This window comes from Oncorhynchus nerka, linkage group LG25 (assembly GCF_034236695.1).
Source record: "Oncorhynchus nerka isolate Pitt River linkage group LG25, Oner_Uvic_2.0, whole genome shotgun sequence".
NCBI classification, from domain to species: domain Eukaryota; kingdom Metazoa; phylum Chordata; class Actinopteri; order Salmoniformes; family Salmonidae; genus Oncorhynchus; species Oncorhynchus nerka.
In genome coordinates this window covers 12,002,551-12,024,955 of record NC_088420.1, presented here as the reverse complement: position 1 = coordinate 12,024,955, position 22,405 = coordinate 12,002,551, and positions in this window count along the sequence as shown.

The window sequence follows — 22,405 nt, the reverse complement described above, 5'->3', positions numbered from 1 at the left end:
CAAGACGATCAGATCAGTGACTCAACCCACTCAGGTGACGCACCCCTCCCAGGGACGGTATGAGAGAGCCCCAGTAAGCCAGTGACTCAGACCCTGTAATAGGGTTAGAGGCAGAGAATCCCAGTGGAAAGAGGGGAACCGGCCAGGCAGAGACAGCAAGGGCGGTTCATTGCTCCAGAGCCTTTCCGTTCACCTTCCCACTCCTGGGCCAGACTACACTCAATCATATGACCCACTGAAGAGATGAGTCTTCAGTAAAGACTTAAAGGTTGAGACCGAGTTTGCGTCTCTGACATGGGTAGGCAGACCGTTCCATAAAAATGGAGCTCCATAGGAGAAAGCCCTGCCTCCAGCTGTTTGCTTAGAAATTCTAGGGACAATTAGGAGGCCTGCGTCTTGTGACCGTAGCGTACGTGTAGGTATGTACGGCAGGACCAAATCAGAGAGATAGGTAGGAGCAAGCCCATGTAATGCTTTGTAGGTTAGCAGTAAAAACTTGAAATCAGCCCTTGCTTTGACAGGAAGCCAGTGTGCTATTCTATAAAATAATCTCCGTAATTAATATCACCTGATTGAGCTAATCATGTAAATGTAATTAACTAGAGAGTCGGGCACCACGAAAGAATATTTATAGAGCTGTTATCTTCCGAATAAACTCTTAAAGACATAGTAATATTTTACATCAATAGCAGTCAATATCAATCGTCATCTTAATTCAGTCTCATCTGAAAGTTGTAAATGATTTTATCTGCACAAACCCTGGCTGACAAGTTGAACCAGCAATACAAAATTGGGTTTAATTATTTATTTACTAAATACCTAACTAAGCACACAGAATTACACATACACACCATTAATCATAACTTGATTACAAATTACGTCATAAAGGAAAACGTCCCTGGCGGGCGGAACAGATATGACAGCTTGTTACACAAAGAAAGGGGGCTGGGTCGAGTGAAGGAGCGGGAAGACTGAGGAACAATGGCGAAGCTGTGCTATCGTAAATACAGTATCTTAGGCATTCTAAATTACCGCCCATTTGGAAAAGGAAAATGCAATAAATATTTACTCTGAGCTGCACTTCAGTAGGTGGTAGATGGAAGGCCATGTTGCCAAACCGAGTCCTTTGTTCTTTGAAGAATGTCTCTGGTGGTCAATTGCATACGTTGTAGTAACGTCGTTATGTGGTAGATGGGATACTCTGTCTGTTCCATCCTAACCTGCGTTTGCAGCTGCGGTTGCAAACTCAACGGCTAGGAGGTATCACTCCTGTAGTGAATAAGAGTTCAAAGTTCATTCCATTTGCAACCAAAGCTCACGCTGATGTTGGCTTCGTTCTGTAGTTATTATCTGAACCATTCTGACATAGGACCGTCGTCCTACCTCCCCAGAACAGGAAGTTATGTTGTCGTCAAGGCTTTATATAGGAAGGGAGAAAAGGGGTGTGTTTCATAGTTTACAACCTCTCTCTTCACATGGGCGGGCCACAGTGAGCAGCCCTATCTTATGAAATCCCACATCTCACATTTTAGATGCTAAAATCACATTTCATCCCATCAAAAATAATTTAATATTCAAACATTTAAATTGAACAACAATTCCATGTGAATCCGATAACTCTGATGTGTAGACTTTCCACTGTAGAGTTTATGTCATCTTATCATTGATGAGAATGTCTCAGACGACAACCAAACTGACATCACATTCATTAAGTACCACCGCATTGGTCGGATTACCAGAATATAGTTCATTTCCCCCCACCTTCTGATGTTCCCAGAATCTCTATGTTAACCAAAGGTTTTGCAAATGTAACCTCAGTAGGGTAGAGAGAGGAAAAGGGGAGGAAGAGGTATTTATGACTGTCATAAACCTATCCCCCAGGTCAACGTCATGACACTAGCTATGTAACATAACTGACAAGGGTTGACATTGGTTAGGATTATGACCGTGGATGCATTTCAATCTCACAAGATAGGATTCCAAACCGATGTAAATAACAAGTATCGCATATCCAGCAAGCTACCTAGCTAGCTAAGTTTACTAGAAAACAGTGAGGAGAAACAATAATACAACAATTTACTGTTGTAGAGCTCTAAAAATGAAGCTGGTTTTACTATCAAAAATATTTGCCTAAGCATGACTGATGACTTAATTCCGTCGATATATATCCAAAATGTCCATTTATTTGGCACATTTGATCCAGAAAAAAAGTGACCTGTAAACTTTGCCAAAACATTTCAAACTACTTTTATAATACAACTTTAGGTATTTTTTTTACATAAATAATCGATAAAATTGAAAACTGGATGATTTGTGTTCAATACAGGAAGAAAACAAAATGAAGCTAGCTTTCTGGTCACGCGCCTCTATTTAACAGTACACTTCAAGTGACCCTCGTTCAAGATGGCTGTAACAGTTTTAGAAACTTCAGAGTTTTCTATCCAAATCTACTAGTAATATGCATATCTTATGTTCTGGGGATGAGTAGCAGGCAGTTGAATTTGGGCATGCATTTCATCCGGACGTGAAAATACTGCCCCCTGTCACCAAGAAGTTAATGAAGAAAGAACACTGAACAAACTATACAAAACAACAAAACGAACCGTGATGCTAATATGGCTAGTGCAGACAGGCAACTAAACATAGAGTAAGAACCCACAAGCTACCCAAGGAATATGGCTACCTAAATATGATCCCCAATCAGAGACAACGATAAACAGCTGCCTCTGATTGAGAACCAATCTAGGCAAACATAGACATATAAACAGCTAGACTTACAAAAACCCCTAGACATACAAAAACCCTTGACAATACAAAAACTAAACAAACCACCCTTGTCACACCCTGACCTAACCAAAATAATAAAGAAAACAAAGATAACTATGGTCAGGGCATGACACTTCCAAGATCAATTTTTAAAAAATTGTTCTTAATATGTGAACAGTTGAAAAGGATAAGATGCTTGAAATAAGAAATGCTCCCTTTGACAATGCAGTTTTGTAATGGTCAGTGTTGATGAAACAGCTTTATATTTCTGGTAATTCTAGTTTCGAGCATTAAGTTCCTCAGAACCAGTAATACAATCTCAGTAACAAGTTATAATCATCTTATTTAGATAATTAAGGACAAAAAAGCTTGAAACAAGTGAAATGCTCCAACATAAAAACTGTCTGTTAATTAGAAGAAATATCTTGTCAGATGAAAAACAAGCATATATTGCCTTGATTTAAGATATTTAATCTTACTTAGATTTCAATTTTTGCCGTGTGTTAGCTAACTAGCATTACTAAATAGCCAGCAAGATTGCTAGCCAGCTGAGAATGGCTGAGAACCAACTAACCAACCATAGACAATTTATACACATTCAGCATTACCACTAACACACAGAGTGAGTTAGCTATCGACAATTCTATTTTTAGTAACATAGTGTTTTCCAGACAAGGGTGGAATAGATGGCTTCTAAATTGAGATGTTCCTTATTTGGTAACATTAGCTAGCTTACGTTAGCTAAAGTCAGTCAACAATAGCATTAACAAACAAACCTGTTTACTCTGCTGAATGTAGATAGCTACCAGTCTAACAGTGACTACCATGGCAATGCCAAATTGATTAACTGTGTGAATACCAAAAGATACAGTAGCTACCTTTATGATTTAGAATGGTGAAGATAAGCCACCGGCAGAATCGTGGTGAACCTCTGATAGGTAGAATGATGAAAGATGACTCACTTTCACACTTGTTTGTAATTAGCAAGCACAGACACAGAACACCACACGGGCATGATGACAAACAGTGAAAAATATTTTCAAAAAATTCTTGCCTAGAGGAGTTCTCAGAGTTTCTGTGTTGGTTGTTCAAAGTAGACAACACCAATATTCAAGTTTGTGGGCATGCCCACTCAATCTAGCGGGCAGTATCAGCATTCCCTGTGAATACCAGACTTTGTCGTTTACAGCAGACCACTACACAGTTGAAACTTCCCACTTCCACCAGTGAAATGAAGATATGCTAGTTCTTATTCAAAATTGGATTAAATTAATGTTTTCCTCATCAATCTACACATAACTCCATAATGACAAAGTGAAAACAGGTTTTTAGACATTTTTGCTAATTTATAAAAAATTAAAAGCACAAATACAATATTTACATAAGTATTCAGACACTTAACTATGAGACTCGATGTCGAGCTCAGGTGCATCCTGTTTCCATTGATCATCCTTGAGATGTTTCTACTACTTTATTGGAGTCTGTAATAAATTCAGATGATTTGACATGATTTGGAAAGACACACACCTGTCTATTTATATAAGGTCCCACAGTTGACAGTGCATGTCAGAGCAAAAACTAAGCCATGAGGTCGAAGGAATTGTCCGTAGAGCTTCGAGAGAGGATTATGTCAAGGCACAGATCTGAGGAGGGGTACCAAAAAATGTCTGAGCATTGAAGGTCCCCAACAAAACAGTGGCCTCCATCATTCTTAAATGGAAGTTTGGAACCACCAAGGGTCTTCCTAGATCTGAGCAATTGGAGGAGAAGGGCCTTGGTCAGAGAGGTGACCAAGAACCCGATGGTCACTCTGAGAGCTCCAGAGTACCTCTGTGGAAATGGGAGAATCTTCCAGAAGGACAACCATATCTTCCCCACTCCACCAATCAGGCCTTTGTGGTAGAGTGGCCAGATGGAAGCCACTCCTCAGTAAAAGGCATTGACAGCCTGCTTGGAGTTTGCCAAAAGGCACCTAAAGACTCTCAGGCCATGAGAAACAAGATTCTCTGGTCTGATGAAACCAAGATTGAATTATTTGGCCTGATTGCCAAGCTTTACGTCTGGAGCAAACCTGGCACCATCCCTAAAGTGAAGAATGGTGTTGGCAACATCATACTGTGGGAATGTTTTTCAGTGGCAGGGGCTGGGAGACTAGTCAGGATTGAGGGAAATGTGAACAGAGCACAGTACAGAGAGATCTTTGATGAAAACCTGCTCCAGAGCGTTCAGGACCTCAGACTGGGGCAAACCTTCACCTTCCAACAGAACGATGACCACCAATCTATTTTAGAATAAGGATAAAACGTAACAAAATGTGGAAAAATGCAGTGCAGGCTGGTGTTTCAGTAGTGCCTGGTAGTGTGAGGGGGGCATTCAAGGATAGTATTAAGTCTGACTTGGGGGTGTTTCATCCAGCCCAGTGTGAGGGGGCTGTACAGGGACAGTATTAAATCTGACTTGGGGGAGTTTAAGCCAGCCCAGGGTGAGGGGACTGTACAGGGACAGTATTAAATCTGACTTGGGGGAGTTTAAGCCAGCCCAGGGTGAGGGGACTGTACAGGGACAGTATTAAATCTGACTTGGGGGAGTTTAAGCCAGCCCAGGGTGAGGGGGCTGTACAGGGACAGCGAGAAAGTGCTTTTTGGGGTTCTTTATTCATGAAACCAACTGCATCTAACACTGGAAAGATCAATATACAGAGTGCCCAGAAATGATTTATTGAAGCCAAAGTGTCATTCAAATGTGATTACCACAACCATTCATGAGGATAACACAATGTCCTATTGTCCAAAACTACACCCAAGTGCCACCTCTCTTTAAATGACAGGGAATTAACCTGATGATGGCACTGATGCAGGAGAAGTCTTTTACATGTAAAAATGTAGTCCCTACTGTTGAAAAACATTCCCACAGCATGATGCTGCCAACACCATACTTCACCGTAGGGATGGTGCCAGGTTTCCTCCAGACGTGAAGCTATAAAAAAAACGTGAATACTGAGATCAATACATTTTGTGATGTGGCGAGTATATGTCTGAGTAAGCAAATGGGTTTGTGATTGTGTCTGTAGTAATTGGCAGATTGATCCACACTGAAGGCGTGATATTAAAAGGAAAAGCCCACATCCAACTATTACTTTCCATTTACTTAAGATAGCAGCCTACATATATGGAACCATGCTGGCTCTTAGCTGTCTCCAAAATATCCCCAGACAGAGATACACAGTACCCAAAACAGGTGTCAGCTGAGAAAGAGCTAGAACGTCAAACACTGTGTACAAGAGGAGGGATGACCAACAGAATAGTATTGGTTGCCATTGAAAACTGTTACATCTGTTCCTGCCATGCCCTCTACTTGTCATCCTGTCTCCCTAACCTGCCTCCACTCCCCAGTGCTCTCTCCCTCTACATTTACATTTTACATTTAAGTCATTTAGCAGACGCTCTTATCCAGAGCGACTTACAAATTGCTGCTTTCACCTTATGACATCCAGTGGAACAGCCACTTTACAATAGTGCATCTAGGTCTTTTAAGGGGGAGGGGAGAAGGATTACTTTATCCTATCCTAGGTATTCCTTAAAGAGGTGGGGTTTCAGGTGTCTCCGGAAGGTGGTGATTGACTCCGCTGTCCTGGCGTCGTGAGGGAGTTTGTTCCACCATTGGGGGGCCAGAGCAGCGAACAGTTTTGACTGGGCTGAGCGGGAACTGTACTTCCTCAGTGGTAGGGAGGCGAGCAGGCCAGAGGTGGATGAACGCAGTGCCCTTGTTTGGGTGTAGGGCCTGATCAGAGCCTGGAGGTACTGAGGTGCCGTTCCCCTCACAGCTCCGTAGGCAAGCACCATGGTCTTGTAGCGGATGCGAGCTTCAACTGGAAGCCAGTGGAGAGAGCGGAGGAGCGGGGTGACGTGAGAGAACTTGGGAAGGTTGAACACCAGACGGGCTGCGGCGTTCTGGATGAGTTGTAGGGGTTTAATGGCACAGGCAGGGAGCCCAGCCAACAGCGAGTTGCAGTAATCCAGACGGGAGATGACAAGTGCCTGGATTAGGACCTGCGCCGCTTCCTGTGTGAGGCAGGGTCGTACTCTGCGGATATTGTAGAGCATGAACCTACAGGAACGGGCCACCGCCTTGATGTTATTTGAGAACGACAGGGTGTTGTCCAGGATCACGCCAAGGTTCTTAGCGCTCTGGGACGAGGACACAATGGAGTTGTCAACCGTGATGGCGAGATCATGGAACGGGCAGTCCTTCCCGGGAGGAAGAGCAGCTCCGTCTTGCCGAGGTTCAGCTTGAGGTGATGATCCGTCATCCACACTGATATGTCTGCCAGACATGCAGAGATGCGATTCGCCACCTGGTCGTCAGAAGGGGGAAAGGAGAAGATTAATTGTGTGTCGTCTGCATAGCAATGATAGGAGAGACCATGTGAGGTTATGACAGAGCCAAGTGACTTGGTGTATAGCGAGAATAGGAGAGGGCCTAGAACAGAGCCCTGGGGACACCAGTGGTGAGAGCACGTGGTGAGGAGACGGATTCTCGCCACGCCACCTGGTAGGAGCGACCTGTCAGGTAGGACGCAATCCAAGCGTGGGCCGCGCCGGAGATGCCCAACTCGGAGAGGGTGGAGAGGAGGATCTGATGGTTCACAGTATCGAAGGCAGCCGATAGGTCTAGAAGGATGAGAGCAGAGGAGAGAGAGTTAGCTTTAGCAGTGCGGAGCGCCTCCGTGATACAGAGAAGAGCAGTCTCAGTTGAATGACTAGTCTTGAAACCTGACTGATTTGGATCAAGAAGGTCATTCTGAGAGAGATAGCGGGAGAGCTGGCCAAGGACGGCACGTTCAAGAGTTTTGGAGAGAAAAGAAAGAAGGGATACTGGTCTGTAGTTGTTGACATCGGAGGGATCGAGTGTAGGTTTTTTCAGAAGGGGTGCAACTCTCTATGTGTGTGTGTGTGTGTGTGTGTGTGTGTGTGTGTGTGTGTGTGTGTGTGTGTGTGTGTGTGTGTGTGTGTGTGTGTGTGTGTGTGGAGACAGGTGTGCTGAAGGCAGAGCGGATCCCCACCAGCTGCAACCTGTTCCATAATCAAGACCTCTACAAATACTCAGCTCTACCACTTCCACACTGCCAGATCGTAACCTCTGCTCATTCTGTCCGCTCTGACTTTGGCTTCTGTCGCCAGTCCCACTTCTTGTCAGTCCTGCTACTCTATCCTGGACCCCCCACTCCACTGCATCCTTGGATTCCTCTCTTCTTACCAAGTCCTAACTCCCCTCCCTTCAGACTCAGCCTCCGCGCCTGGCTTCCTGCAACCCACCCGAGCTTCCCCTGGCTCCCCTGTGTTTCAAGAAATACCTTGGTTACCTCAACCCAGTCCCCTTGTCTGAGTCCGGTCCGTGTGGCCTTGAGGACCTATAGGAGTGGTAGGATATTCTCCCTCATTTATTCCCCCAATCACAATAATCTTCCTCAGCCTACACACATGCACACACCATAACCACCACTACATCGTCAAAACCCGCCCAAGACTTCCTGAGCTGGCAACAGTAGCAGCAGACTCATCATCGTTAGCACACGGGATTTCCCCTGGGCTTCCTTTTACTCATCTAACAGTAAATTTCAGGTTGATTGGAAAAGCCGCCACTCTTGCTGTATAAATCCTCTAATACACCAATCGCACTTGCCAGCAAAAACTTCACCGCCGGACACGACCACACCGCACGTCAACTTCAACCGAATGAACATGGAGTTACAAGTCTCCTGGGTTGGGCTGATTAATGGGTGTCTTTTTAGCTCTTGAACACCCATTGGGAGGCTCCATTTTGGGATGCGTTCAATCTCACTGAGCGTTACTTTGACGCGACCCGCCTTCAGGGATGTGTAGTCTACCTCTGAGGTTGATTGGCTGGCGTGGACACCCACAGATTATTGGAACGGCTCAGCGAGAGATGGATTGCTGTAATCTTGTTGCCCGTGTACCAGACATCAGAAAGACCCACAAAGGGTGGACGGGGTGAAGATTGCTTGAGGGGAGGTAGGTGAGGCAAGGCGGGTGCCATTGTAGGGAAAAGTAGGGGAGGGGTGTGGTGGTGGGGTTTCAGTGAGGGCGTAGATAAATCGCCCTCTGTCCTCTAGATGGAGAGAGCGAGAGAGGGTGAGAGATAGACAGACAAAGAGAAGTGGTGAAAGATGACAAGAGAGGGATGGAGAAGGAGAAAGAAATGGAGAGAGCAAGCGAGGGAGAGTGAGTGTATTACCTATCATGATTGACTACTTTGTCCTCCCCCCCTCTCTCTCTCTCTCTCTCCTTCCCCCTCTCTTTCATCTCCTCTAATGGATCCATGACTCCGGTCGACCATCCGATGGGACAGGCACCCAGACAGCACCCCAGCAGGGTACCCCGACTCACCCACCCTGCCCAAGGGCAACACAGGCGTTTGTACAGTAGGCCTAAGGGCCCTCATAAGGAAACGTGAGGTGTTAGGAATGACTAAACAGCTCCACATCTAATTTATGGAGTACAAAAGCTTTATTCTTTATTTGCTTATTCTATTTGTTTGCGAATGCAGGCCACGGTCAACCTACGCTTTGTACCCAAATGAAAATGTTGAAACATATTCAACAACCCAATTCCCCTCACTTCCCAAAAACTCTGACATCGAAGTGCATGATTGGCCACATTTGGGATACATTAAGAAGAGGACAGAATCATATGTTAGGTAGAAGAGAGAGGACAGACTCATATGTTAGGTAGAAGAGAGAGGACAGACTCATGTGTTAGGTAGAAGAGAGGGGACAGACTCATATGTTAGGTAGAAGAGAGAGGACAGACTCATGTGTTAGGTAGAAGAGAGGGGACAGACTCATATGTTAGGTAGAAGAGAGAGGACAGACTCATGTGTTAGGAAGAAGAGAGGGGACAGACTCATATGTTAGGTAGAAGAGAGGGGACAGACTCGTGTGTTAGGAAGAAGAGAGGGGACAGACTCATGTTAGGTAGAGGAGAGGGGACAGACTCATATGTTAGGTAGAAGAGAGTGGACAGACTCATGTGTTTGGAAGACGAGAGGGGACAGACTAATATGTTAGGAAGAAGAGAGGGGACAGACTCATGTGTTAGGAAGAAGAGAGGGGACAGACTCATGTTAGGTAGAGGAGAGGGGACAGACTCATATGTTAGGTAGAAGAGAGTGGACAGACTCATGTGTTTGGAAGACGAGAGGGGACAGACTAATATGTTAGGAAGAAGAGAGGGGACAGACTGATGTGTTAGGAAAAAGAGAGGGGACAGACTCATATGTTAGGAAGAAGAGAGGGGACAGACTCATATGTTAGGTAGAAGAGAGGGGACAGACTCATATGTTAGGAAGAAGAGAGGGGACAGATTCATATGTTAGGTAGAAGAGAGGGGGCAGACTCGTGTGTTAGGAAGAAGAGAGGGGACAGATTCATATGTTGGGAAGAAGAGAGGGGACAAACTCATATGTTAGGAAGAAGAGAGGGGACAGATTCATATGTTAGGTAGAAGAGAGGGGACAGACTCATATGTTAGGAAGAAGAGAGGGGACAGACTCATATGTTAGGAAGAAGAGAGGGGACAGACTCATGTGTTAGGAAAAAGAGAGGGGACAGACTCATATGTTAGGAAGAAGAGAGGGGACAGACTCGTGTGTTAGGTAGAAGAGAGGGGACAGATTCATATGTTAGGTAGAAGAGAGGGGACAAACTCATATGTTAGGAAGAAGAGAGGAGACAGATTCATATGTTAGGAAGAAGAGAGGGGACAGACTCATATGTTAGGAAGAAGAGAGGGGACAGACTCATGTGTTAGGAAGAAGAGAGGGGACAGACTCATATGTTAGGTAGAAGAGAGGGGACAGACTCATATTTTAGGTAGAAGAGAGGGGACAAACTCATATGTTAGGAAGAAGAGAGGGGACAGACTCATGTGTTAGGAAGAAGAGAGGGGACAGACTCATATGTTAGGTAGAAGAGAGAGGACAGACTCATGTGTTAGGAAGAAGAGAGGGGACAGACTCATATGTTAGGTAGAAGAGAGAGGACAGACTCATGTGTTAGGTAGAAGAGAGGGGACAGACTCATATGTTAGGTAGAAGAGAGAGGACAGACTCATGTGTTAGGAAGAAGAGAGGGGACAGACTCATATGTTAGGTAGAAGAGAGGGGACAGACTCGTGTGTTAGGAAGAAGAGAGGGGACAGACTCATGTTAGGTAGAGGAGAGGGGACAGACTCATAGGTTAGGTAGAAGAGAGTGGACAGACTCATGTGTTTGGAAGACGAGAGGGGACAGACTAATATGTTAGGAAGAAGAGAGGGGACAGACTCATGTGTTAGGAAGAAGAGAGGGGACAGACTCATGTTAGGTAGAGGAGAGGGGACAGACTCATATGTTTGGTAGAACTGAGTGGACAGACTCATGTGTTTGGAAGACGAGAGGGGACAGACTAATATGTTAGGAAGAAGAGAGGGGACAGACTCATGTGTTAGGAAAAAGAGAGGGGACAGACTCATATGTTAGGAAGAAGAGAGGGGACAGACTCATATGTTAGGTAGAAGAGAGGGGACAGACTCATATTTTAGGTAGAAGAGAGGGGACAAACTCATATGTTAGGAAGAAGAGAGGGGACAGATTCATATGTTAGGTAGAAGAGAGGGGACAAACTCATATGTTAGGAAGAAGAGAGGGGACAGATTCATATGTTAGGTAGAAGAGAGGGGGCAGACTCGTGTGTTAGGAAGAAGAGAGGGGACAGATTCATATGTTAGGAAGAAGAGAGGGGACAAACTCATATGTTAGGAAGAAGAGAGGGGACAGATTCATATGTTAGGTAGAAGAGAGGGGACAGACTCATATGTTAGGAAGAAGAGAGGGTACAGACTCATATGTTAGGAAGAAGAGAGGGGACAGACTCATGTGTTAGGAAAAAGAGAGGGGACAGACTCATATTTTAGGTAGAAGAGAGGGGACAAACTCATATGTTAGGAAGAAGAGAGGGGACAGATTCATATGTTAGGTAGAAGAGAGGGGACAGACTCGTGTGTTAGGTAGAAGAGAGGGGACAGACTCATATGTTAGGTAGAAGAGAGGGGACAGACTCATATGTTAGGTAGAAGAGAGGGGACAAACTCATATGTTAGGAAGAAGAGAGGGGACAGATTCATATGTTAGGTAGAAGATAGGGGACAGACTCGTGTGTTAGGTAGAAGAGAGGGGACAGACTCATATGTTAGGTAGAAGAGAGGGGACAGACTCATATGTTAGGTAGAAGAGAGGGGACAGACTCATATGTTAGGTAGAAGAGAGAGGACAGACTCATGTGTTAGGTAGAAGAGAGGGGACAGACTCATATGTTAGGTAGAAGAGAGAGGACAGACTCATGTGTTAGGAAGAAGAGAGGGGACAGACTCATATGTTAGGTAGAAGAGAGGGGACAGACTCGTGTGTTAGGAAGAAGAGAGGGGACAGACTCATGTTAGGTAGAGGAGAGGGGACAGACTCATAGGTTAGGTAGAAGAGAGTGGACAGACTCATGTGTTTGGAAGACGAGAGGGGACAGACTAATATGTTAGGAAGAAGAGAGGGGACAGACTCATGTGTTAGGAAGAAGAGAGGGGACAGACTCATGTTAGGTAGAGGAGAGGGGACAGACTCATATGTTAGGTAGAACCTAGTGGACAGACTCATGTGTTTGGAAGACGAGAGGGGACAGACTAATATGTTAGGAAGAAGAGAGGGGACAGACTCATGTGTTAGGAAAAAGAGAGGGGACAGATTCATATGTTAGGAAGAAGAGAGGGGACAGATTCATATGTTAGGTAGAAGAGAGGGGACAGACTCATATGTTAGGAAGAAGAGAGGGTACAGACTCATATGTTAGGAAGAAGAGAGGGGACAGACTCATATGTTAGGAAGAAGAGAGGGGACAGACTCATGTGTTAGGAAAAAGAGAGGGGACAGACTCATATGTTAGGAAGAAGAGAGGGGACAGACTCATATGTTAGGTAGAAGAGAGGGGACAGACTCATATTTTAGGTAGAAGAGAGGGGACAAACTCATATGTTAGGAAGAAGAGAGGGGACAGATTCATATGTTAGGTAGAAGAGAGGGGACAGACTCGTGTGTTAGGTAGGAGAGAGGGGACAAACTCATATGTTAGGAAGAAGAGAGGGGACAGATTCATATGTTAGGTAGAAGAGAGGGGACAGACTCATATGTTAGGGAGAAGAGTGGGGACAGACTCATGTGTTAGGAAAAAGAGAGGGGACAGACTCATATGTTAGGAAGAAGAGAGGGGACAGACTCATATGTTAGGTAGAAGAGAGGGGACAGACTCATATTTTAGGTAGAAGAGAGGGGACAAACTCATATGTTAGGAAGAAGAGAGGGGACAGATTCATATGTTAGGTAGAAGAGAGGGGACAGACTCGTGTGTTAGGTAGAAGAGAGGGGACAGACTCATATGTTAGGTAGAAGAGAGGGGACAGACTCATATGTTAGGTAGAAGAGAGGGGACAGACTCATGTGTTAGGAAGAAAAGAGGGGACAGACTCATGTTAGGTAGAGGAGAGGGGACAGACTCATATGTTAGGTAGAACTGAGTGGACAGACTCATGTGTTTGGAAGACGAGAGGGGACAGACTAATATGTTAGGAAGAAGAGAGGGGACAGACTCATGTGTTAGGAAAAAGAGAGGGGACAGACTCATATGTTAGGAAGAAGAGAGGGGACAGATTAATATGTTAGGTAGAAGAGAGGGGACAGACTCATATGTTAGGAAGAAGAGAGGGTACAGACTCATATGTTAGGAAGAAGAGAGGGGACAGACTCATATGTTAGGAAGAAGAGAGGGGACAGACTCATGTGTTAGGAAAAAGAGAGGGGACAGACTCATATGTTAGGAAGAAGAGAGGGGACAGACTCATATGTTAGGTAGAAGAGAGGGGACAGACTCATATTTTAGGTAGAAGAGAGGGGACAAACTCATATGTTAGGAAGAAGAGAGGGGACAGATTCATATGTTAGGTAGAAGAGAGGGGACAGACTCGTGTGTTAGGTAGGAGAGAGGGGAAAGATTCATATGTTAGGTAGAAGAGAGGGGACAGACTCATATGTTAGGGAGAAGAGAGGGGACAGACTCATATGTTAGGAAGAAGAGAGGGGACAGACTCATGTGTTAGGAAAAAGAGAGGGGACAGACTCATATGTTAGGAAGAAGAGAGGGGACAGACTCATATGTTAGGTAGAAGAGAGGGGACAGACTCATATTTTAGGTAGAAGAGAAGGGACAAACTCATATGTTAGGAAGAAGAGAGGGGACAGATTCATATGTTAGGTAGAAGAGAGGGGACAGACTCGTGTGTTAGGTAGAAGAGAGGGGACAGACTCATATGTTAGGTAGAAGAGAGGGGACAGACTCATATGTTAGGTAGAAGAGAGGGGACAAACTCATATGTTAGGAAGAAGAGAGGGGACAGATTCATATGTTAGGTAGAAGATAGGGGACAGACTCGTGTGTTAGGTAGAAGAGAGGGGACAGACTCATATGTTAGGTAGAAGAGAGGGGACAGACTCATATGTTAGGTAGAAGAGAGGGGACAGACTCATATGTTAGGTAGAAGAGAGAGGACAGACTCATGTGTTAGGTAGAAGAGAGGGGACAGACTCATATGTTAGGTAGAAGAGAGAGGACAGACTCATGTGTTAGGAAGAAGAGAGGGGACAGACTCATATGTTAGGTAGAAGAGAGGGGACACTCGTGTGTTAGGAAGAAGAGAGGGGACAGACTCATGTTAGGTAGAGGAGAGGGGACAGACTCATAGGTTAGGTAGAAGAGAGTGGACAGACTCATGTGTTTGGAAGACGAGAGGGGACAGACTAATATGTTAGGAAGAAGAGAGGGGACAGACTCATGTGTTAGGAAGAAGAGAGGGGACAGACTCATGTTAGGTAGAGGAGAGGGGACAGACTCATATGTTAGGTAGAACTGAGTGGACAGACTCATGTGTTTGGAAGACGAGAGGGGACAGACTAATATGTTAGGAAGAAGAGAGGGGACAGACTCATGTGTTAGGAAAAAGAGAGGGGACAGACTCATATGTTAGGAAGAAGAGAGGGGACAGACTCATATGTTAGGTAGAAGAGAGGGGACAGACTCATATTTTAGGTAGAAGAGAGGGGACAAACTCATATGTTAGGAAGAAGAGAGGGGACAGATTCATATGTTAGGTAGAAGAGAGGGGACAAACTCATATGTTAGGAAGAAGAGAGGGGACAGATTCATATGTTAGGTAGAAGAGAGGGGGCAGACTCGTGTGTTAGGAAGAAGAGAGGGGACAGATTCATATGTTAGGAAGAAGAGAGGGGACAAACTCATATGTTAGGAAGAAGAGAGGGGACAGATTCATATGTTAGGTAGAAGAGAGGGGACAGACTCATATGTTAGGAAGAAGAGAGGGGACAGACTCATATGTTAGGAAGAAGAGAGGGGACAGACTCATGTGTTAGGAAAAAGAGAGGGGACAGACTCATATGTTAGGAAGAAGAGAGGGGACAGACTCGTGTGTTAGGTAGAAGAGAGGGGACAGATTCATATGTTAGGTAGGAGAGAGGGGACAAACTCATATGTTAGGAAGAAGAGAGGGGACAGATTCATATGTTAGGTAGAAGAGAGGGGACAGACTCATATGTTAGGAAGAAGAGAGGGGACAGACTCATATGTTAGGAAGAAGAGAGGGGACAGACTCATGTGTTAGGAAAAAGAGAGGGGACAGACTCATATGTTAGGAAGAAGAGAGGGGACAGACTCATATGTTAGGTAGAAGAGAGGGGACATACTCATATTTTAGGTAGAAGAGAGGGGACAAACTCATATGTTAGGAAGAAGAGAGGGGACAGATTCATATGTTAGGTAGAAGAGAGGGGACAGACTCGTGTGTTAGGTAGAAGAGAGGGGACAGACTCATATGTTAGGTAGAAAAGAGGGGACAGACTCATATGTTAGGTAGAAGAGAGGGGACAAACTCATATGTTAGGAAGAAGAGAGGGGACAGATTCATATGTTAGGTAGAAGATAGGGGACAGACTCGTGTGTTAGGTAGAAGAGAGGGGACAGACTCATATGTTAGGTAGAAGAGAGGGGACAGACTCATATGTTAGGTAGAAGAGAGGGGACAGACTCATATGTTAGGTAGAAGAGTGTGGACAGACTCATATGTTAGGTAGAAGAGAGAGGACAGACTCATGTGTTAGGAAGAAGAGAGGGGACAGACTCATATGTTAGGTAGAAGAGAGGGGACAGACTCATATGTTAGGTAGAAGAGAGGGGACAGACTCATATGTTAGGTAGAAGAGAGGGGACAGACTCATATGTTAGGTAGAAGAGAGGGGACAGACTTGTGTGTTAGGTAGAAGAGAGGGGACAGACTCATATGTTAGGTAGAAGAGAGGGAACAGACTCATATGTTAGGTAGAAGAGAGGGGACAGACTCGTGTGTTAGGTAGAAGAGAGGGGACAGACTCATATGTTAGGTAGAAGAGAGGGGACAGACTCATATGTTAGGTAGAACTGAGGGGACAGACTCATATGTTAGGTAGAAGAGAGGGGACAGACTCATATGTTAGGTAGAAGAGAGGGGACAGACTCATATGTTAGGTAGAAGAGAGGGGACAGACTCATATGTTAGGTAGAAGAGAGGGGACAGACTTGTGTGTTAGGTAGAAGAGAGGGGACAGACTCATATGTTAGGTAGAAGAGAGGGGACAGACTCATATGTTAGGTAGAAGAGAGGGGACAGACTCATGTTAGGTAGAAGAGAGGGGACAGACTCATATGTAAGGTATAAGAGAGGGGACAGACTTGTGTGTTATGTAGAAGAGAGGGGACAGACTCATATGTTAGGTAGAAGAGAGGGGACAGACTCATATGTTAGGTAGAAGAGAGGGGACAGACTCATATGTTAGGTAGAAGAGAGGGGACAGACTCATATGTTAGGTAGAAGAGAGGGGACAGACTTGTGTGTTAGGTAGAAGAGAGGGGACAGACTCATATGTTAGGTAGAAGAGAGGGGACAGACTCATATGTTAGGTAGAAGAGAGTGGACAGACTCATGTTAGGTAGAAGAGAGGGGACAGACTCATATGTAAGGTAGAAGAGAGGGGACAGACTTGTGTGTTAGGTAGAAGAGAGGGGACAGACTCATATGTTAGGTAGAAGAGAGGGGACAGACTCATATGTTTGGTAGAAGAGAGGGGACAGACTCATGTGTTAGGAAGAAGAGGGGGGGAGCAGACTAATACAAACAACTGCAACACAGTATGTCCAGTTTCCCTGTGATGTAGAGAGAAAAGTATGAGATGAACAGTTAGGGTCTGCTGGAGACAGAACAGTTCACATCTGTCAACATATCCCAGCTGCTTCTCCAAAACCTCCAAAGCCCAGAGCAGAGGACTATGGGATTGACAGCAGCCCCGTCCAACAGTCATGTCTAGACAGGATACAGCTTTTGTCAAATTGACGTCAAAAGTAGATTTTATTTTGTTGCATTTTAGCTAACCCTATTTCCTAACCTTAGCCCAATTACCCTAATATTCTGTTAATTATCCTAACCTGCTACTGAAAGTCAATTTTGACAAAATATGTATCCTTTCTAGACAAAACCCTGTCCGTGGTAATGTCCTAGTCTAGAAGGGATACCTATCCAGTTCACTTGCCAATTTTTATTTTTATTTTTACATTTATTTATTTAACCTTTATTTAACCAGGTAGGCCAGATGAGAACAAGTTCAATCATTTGCTATGAGGGGAAGAAAAGGCGAGAACATGAGGAGAGCCCCTATTCTGGTTCTGCCTATCTCACCCTCTATATGTATCCATTTCTCATTGCTTAACTGTCCCTCAACCCATCAATGCTTCTGTTTTCTCTCTTTGCACTCTCATCTAGTCCTCCTTCCATCAGCACCTAGTTCTCTCTCTCTCTCTCTCTCTCTGACAGGGGACATTCACCCGCCTATTCAAAGAGCTCACATATGCAGCATTCACAGGGAAGCATTTCTATTCTCCAATATGGCTCTGGTCAAAACTAGTGCACTATTTAGGGAATATATATATATTATCAAGGCGCAAGGCGAGACCCAAGGCGAGACCCAAGGCGAGACCCAAGGCGAGACCCAAGGCAGACCCAAGGCGAGACCCAAGGCAGACACAGGAGGCAGAAGGTTGGAGTCTTACAATGTTTATTCATCCAAAGGGGTGGGCAAGAGAAGGGTCGTGGACAGGCAGAAAGGTCAAAACCAGATCAGAGTCCAGGAGGTACAGAGTGGCAGACAGGCTCGTGGACAAGGCAGGCAGAATGGTCAGGCAGGCGGGTACAGAAACAGGCAAGGGTCAAAACTGGGAGGACTAGAAAAAGAAGAATGCAAAAAGCAGGAGAACGGGAAAACCGCTGGTTGACTTGGAAACATAATAGACGAACTGGCACAAAGAGACAGGAAACACAGGGATAAATACACTGGGGAACTAAGTGACACCTAGAGGGGGTGGAGACAATCACAAGGACAGGTAAAACAGATCAGGGAGTGACACATATAAGGAATTTGAGACACAACAATTGAGACACATTTGAGACACAGCAATTGTTGCAGCTATGTGAGTCACTTTGGAAATTGTCTCCGCTGCTATGGCTCTTTTAACCCTGCAAGGGTGGATTTAGAACTGCAGGCTGGGCGACAAGCATTCTAATGAAAAGGAATATTCAAGATGGTTAGTCATAAAAAGACATCTCGGGTGGAAAATAGGTTCAAATAAATAAGAAATGAGTTCCGGGGGACGTTAATCAACGGCTCATTATTAATAACGTAACTGGTTAGATGTTGGTTGCTGAAGGGAAGTTGTAGTGTGCTTGCAAAAACTAAAATATATATATATATTTTTGTCAATATGGGGTAGTGTGTGTAAATTGATGAGGGGAAAAAATGATTTAATCCATGTTAGAATAAGGCTGTAACGTAACAAGATGTGGAGAAAGTCAAGGGGTCTGAATACTTTCCAAATGCAGTGTATATTAGTCATATTCCTAAAATAATTATAAATAAAACACATCTGTTTAGTACATTAGCAAAGAGTTGGGAGGAATCCCCAGAGCATTGGGGGGGTTGTGACAGCCAGGATGGAGAGGGGAGGGGAGAGGAGGAAGGCTTACTGGGCATGGGGACCCACTGGGAGGCCCAGCACAGATGGAGTCTCAGGCCCACTGAACTGCACTCAATGTCAGATGCACTTTTCAGGGCAACCCCTGGGACTCAGAGGCCTTTGGCAGACACGAGGACTGCGTCAATGTTTTTCAACTTCATCAAAAAATATCTTTGCCAAGCGACAACTTCATCTTTACAAATCACTGTGTGATCCATTAAAATCCATTTGTAACCAAAGCTAAATAGCCATCGTTTGAGTTACAAGTATATAGTTATTTACACTGTTTTGCTATCAACAGCTCACTATTAACACAAATTTGGCCCGCAGTGTTTGGTGGCAGAACAAGAGGGAGTTCTTATAGAATGCCAGCAAAAAAAAGCCTCTATTTGCTTAGTAGTCCATTTCACACTACTTTTGTACTATATTTGGATTTTAAGGCTGGCATGAATGTCATGCTTAATATAATGTTTGTGTCATCATCGCAAATCAACTGCATTATACTAAAGAACACTTAACATCAACCAGTAGAATGGCCCTTTTGGCTGTCTTTTGCTACAGCCTATATCAGTGACAGTTATCATTCTAGCTAACAACTGCTGCATTCAAAATAGTTATTTTGCAAAGATCCCAACCAAATACAGTATAATCTTAGTGACTGTTTAAGCAAGAATCGAAACATCATTGTAGGTGTATGAGAACCCCCAAAAACGGCAAGAGTTGCGAGCATCTGTGTGTCGTGTACTGGAAAAGGGTCTATTGCAGCTTGTTTCAGTGCCGTATACACACGGAGTGTACAAAACATTAAGAACCTCCCAACCATTTTCGCCCTCAGAACAGCCTCAATTTGTCGGGGCTTGGACTCTACAAGGTGTAGAAAGTGTTCCACAGAGATGCCGGCCAATGTCGACTCAAATGCTTCCCGCAGTTGTGTCAAGTTGACTGGATGTCTTTTGGGTGGTATCTCATTCTTGAAACACACGGGAAACTGTTGAGCGCAGAAAAATCCAGCAGCATTGCCGTTATGACAAGAACGGAGTGCCTGACACCTACTTCCATACCCCTTTCAAAGGTATTTAAATACCTTGTCTTGCCCATTCCCCCTCTGAATGGCACACATACACAATCCATGTCTCAGTTGTCTCGAGGATTAAAAATCCTTCTTTAACCTGTCTCCTTCCCTTCATCTACACTCGCTGAAGTGGATTTAACAAGTGACATCAATAAGGGATCATAGCATTCATTTGGATTCACCTGGTTAGTCTATGTCAAAGAAAGAGCAGGTGTTCGTAATGTTTTTGTACACCCAGTGTAGCTCCCCTTGTCTTTGCTGTGCCACACTGATTCCTATTATGTGGCTAAGGATATGCTCTATCAGGTTTTCGCTTGGCTTGATGTGGGCTCTCCTCTCATCTCTCCATTACTCATGTCTGCCGTCTCTACAGGAACAAAATGACTTGATTGACCATGAACACGTGGGAGCTGTCTCTGGAGCCAATTAAACTCTTTCACATCCTTTTCATGGGGAGCAGTGTAGTCAAAGTCCAACAGCAGAGAGAGAGATTTTGGATTTACTATCCTTGTGGTAAAATAAATAACGTTTTGAAAAGTGGGGACATTTCGCAGGTCCGCACAATGAAAAATGCTATGTGAGTTTTAGGTGTTAGTTTTAGGGTTACAATTAGGGTTAGGCATAGAATTATGGTTAGGGTTAGGAGTTAGAATTTGGGGTTAAGGTTAGGGTAAAGGTTGGGATTATGGTTAGATTAAGGGTTGGGGTTAGGTTTAGGGTTATAAGGTTAGGGTTAAGGTTGGGATTATGGTGAGATTAAGGGTTGGGGTTAGGTTTGGGGTTAAGGTTAGGGTTAAGGTTGGGATTATGGTTAGATTAAGGGTTGGGGTTAGGTTTAGGGTTAAGGTTGGGATTATGGTTAGATTAAGGGTTGGGGTTAGGTTTGGGGTTAAGGTTAGGGTTAAGGTTGGGATTATGGTTAGATTAAGGGTTGGGGTTAAGTTTAGGGTTAAGGTTGGGATTATGGTTAGATTAAGGGTTCGGGTTAGGTTTAGGGTTAAGGTTGGGATTATGGTTAGATTAAGGGTTGGGGTTAGGTTTAGGGTTAAGGTTGGGATTATGGTTAGATTAAGGGTTGGGGTTAGGTTTGGGGTTACGGTTGGGATTATGGTTAGATTAAGGGTTGGGGTTAGGTTTAGGGTTAAGGTTGGGATTATGGTTAGATTAAGGGTTTGGGTTATGGTTAGGGTTAAGGTTGGGATTATGGTTAGATTAAGGGTTGGGGTTAGGTTTGGGGTTAAGGGGTTTGGGAAAATATGATTTGAAATGGGAATCAATTGTTTGGTCCCCACAAGGATAATAAAACAAATGTGTGTGTGTGGATCTGCCCTTCTCACACCGTCATTTCTCATGTCATTTTAATCCTCATTTTGACATTTATCTGAGTTATTTTATCCATGGTATACATAAAGGACAAGGTTACAGAAGACAAATCCATCATTTTTCCATCCAGTAATGGCTGCCATTGCAAATAATCCATGTCACCCAACACTATGAATGTTACTGTTTATTTTAGCGATTTACCAGGATATTTTTGACACACGCACACACACACCATGTACACATACGCACACACACTCATTATTCTAATTCTAGTCTGACCTGTATCTTGATGCCACCAAGTGTGTTTAAATGTTTATGTCCAAGTATGGAGAGCTCCATCATTAAAAAAATTACTTTTGAAATTATCTTCATAGCCTTTCATTCTAAAAATGGGAATGATACGTTTTCTGTTTAAACTAATTGAAGCTAAATTTGTTCAGGCGGAGGGCTGAGAGATAAGCAGGGGAACACACCCTGTCTATACAATGGTAGAAGAAACCCTGCTTCCATCAGCGACTGAGCATTAATTGCCATCAGACATGTTTGTCATTAATCTATTTTACCAGAACGTGCAGGTGAGCTGGCTGAGGCGTCTGTGCTGAATCCGTATCATTCAATGATCCTCCCCTTAATCCACTGGTTTAAGATGAGCCAAGATTTTTTTTATTTTTTTTATCATCATATTGTCAGGAAGCGTCTGCCAGCTGTGCAGGATGTCTATAATGCAATCAGCCAGTTTGTGGACGCCTTCAAATCCTCATTGCTTCTGACATTGTTTCCCAAGAAAGCTAATAATCCTCTTCAATTTATCTGAACACACAGCGTCTCTCTGCCTTGCTTTGACCAACCCTTCCTATTCATACACTCATGTTTCATGTACTTCATCCTAAAGGAATCCTCTAGTTCTATTAAAAAGTAATTAAATTATGATGATTTGTGAAGACTGAGTAGAATTGTGCCATATTTGTCTATAACAGTTCCAAATCCAATCACTTAAAGGGATAGTTCAAAATTACGTATTGGTTTCCTTGCCCTGT